This window comes from Octopus bimaculoides, chromosome 29 (assembly GCF_001194135.2).
Source record: "Octopus bimaculoides isolate UCB-OBI-ISO-001 chromosome 29, ASM119413v2, whole genome shotgun sequence".
In the NCBI taxonomy this organism is placed as follows: domain Eukaryota; kingdom Metazoa; phylum Mollusca; class Cephalopoda; order Octopoda; family Octopodidae; genus Octopus; species Octopus bimaculoides.
This window is the reverse complement of record NC_069009.1, coordinates 2,289,219-2,291,448: the sequence shown is the minus strand read 5'-3', so window position 1 is coordinate 2,291,448 and position 2,230 is coordinate 2,289,219. Positions and strand designations below refer to the sequence as shown.

General features: G+C 34.8%; 1 protein-coding gene across 5 annotated transcripts in view; it reads left to right on the top strand.

Moving 5' to 3' along the window:
- LOC106876183 (leucine-rich repeat-containing protein 15-like) overlaps positions 1-2,230 on the top strand; it is a 56,288-nt gene that overhangs the window by 20,696 nt on the left and 33,362 nt on the right. Inside the window, exon 1 of one of the 5 annotated variants that reach the window (XM_052977921.1) lies at positions 7-150. The exons of the other annotated variants lie outside the window; for them this stretch is intronic. The gene's annotated coding sequence lies outside the window, so the exon portion shown is untranslated. Of the gene's footprint in view, positions 1-6; positions 151-2,230 lie in introns of those variants that run through there. 5 annotated transcript variants of the gene reach the window in all.

The following is a 2,230-nucleotide window of genomic DNA, read 5'->3' as shown; positions in this document are numbered from 1 at the left end:
ACAGGTTGAGAATAGTTAAAACCTGGTTGGCGGAGGTTTATAGTTAAATAGGTTATTCACATTTCTTGATTTTTATTTTAAAGAAACGAAAGCACACCACCAGAGTGAACATGAAATATATGACCAACTGAACATTGCCTTTCAACTCAGGTACGTCTCCAATATTTCTCTCACTCTATTCTTGTCACTTTTGATATAGCAATGGAAATAGATGTTTTCCATTACGATTCACATATGGATATATCCTCTTCCACAAAATTCAGGTTCTGTAACTTTAGTAGAAAAGATTGTTATTATTATTATTATTATTGTTCAGTAGTTTTATTTTTATAACGTGCTTTCACTTCACTACCGAGCGCAGCTCTGTGCGCCTTGGGTATGTGCTGTGGTTTGCTGTGATGCTCTTATGGTTACTGTATTGAAAGGGCTTTGCGTAGGATGTGTGCAGTGCCCAGTAGTCCAATTTTCTGTATGTTATATATATTTGTAAGTCCTGGTGTTTTTGTTATGTATTTGTCTGAATATATTTTATTATACCTAAGGCACCTACTATGATAGGAATTGTTTCTGTTTTTAGATTCCACATTCGAGTTACCTCTATTTCCAGGTCTATGTATTTTGAAAGTTTCTTCATTTCTTTTAGGGAAACGTTGTCATCTCATTATTATTATTATCTCTTATTATTATTATCATTATTATTATTATTATATGTCTGACTTTTGCTTTCTATTTGTACAAGTTGACTCAAAGTCTCACCCAGAGACCTCAGGAGACAACAATTTAGAAGTCTATTAGGATGTCATATATTTGATTTTGCTCATAGTAATGTTCTAGAGAATGTGAAATGCTGAGCAAGAAGAATTTCACATTTGGATCTTGCATATTAGAAATGGTATTTTCACAAGCAATGCTGGGTTTGATGATTATATACTTTCCATGTCAAAAGGAATGATTGTCGATGATATAGTCAGCTTTATTTATTGTAAATTCAGTTGATATCAGTAATGATGCCTCCTTTGATTTACATGATTTACATTGGGAATCTACCTGACTGTGCTGACTACGAAAGTTAGTGAAATATTTAAACTTAACAATGGCATTCAGCAAAATAATATAAAGGCAATGATTCGATAATTGCTGATCATAAAGTTGATGATGATGATGAGGAGGTGGAGGAGGGTGATCGCGAATATGATGAGGATGGTGTAGAGGATTATCAGGGTCAAGATGATAATCATTTTAATGAACGATGAAGCTGGGCTATAAATTTTCCAGTGGAATTTTCAAATCAACAAAATCCACGTAGAATTCCACCTCATATTATATTATTCATTCCACCGCGTATTATAATGTGAGAACGAAACCTCAGACTTCTGAAAGGTTTACTAAATAGAACAGGAGCACCAATTACAGAAACGCGCACCCATTTTCTTTATGCAGCAGAAATATTTACTGGCAACAGTATAGAAGAAAGGGTTTTCATTTCACGAATTTATTTGTCACATCGCGAGACAAATCTACTTTTTCAACATAACCACAGGCATTTTCCCTTGATAACACGTTTTGTTATTATAAGAAAGAAATCTCATGGTTAGTATTTTAAAAGTGTGTGAGCATATCTAAGAGAGCTAGTATTTCGCACTGGATAGTTAGATGTAGTTCTAAATAGGATCATAAATCAGGAGCACCAAATATGACAGATTTCCCTCACATAAAAGAAGGGCATCTCCGACATGAGGAGCATAGATTCACTAAATGTGTAGTCATGAATTACTGTTTGAGGCTAAATATTGATGTTTATGATGAAAATACTGACATTTATTAAGCTAAGTATAGTATTGAACATGAACTTCTATAATATAAAGTGAAGTATATTTGCCATTTAAATGTGGCTGACCCCTAAGGGTGGATGTTACTGTTGCTTTTAGCCCCAGGAGAACATCTCCTCCAGCTGGCTTATCGACACATATCTGTGTCCTGTCTATTTTTGCCAAGGGAAGTTATCCTTCCCATCTTGATCTGCGATACGTACGGACCCGAGTTTCAGGGTTATTTCCCTTCTTCAGCGTACGATAATCGCCGACCTTTGATGAGAATGACAATCCCTTGGCAATATATAAGTCTTTTTCCAGTGAAGTTATTCACTGATATCGAAAAAGTGAAAACAAGCAATGTTAAATCTCTGAACGAGGTGTTAACAGTAACTGCACGATAAAGTGAAGTATATTTG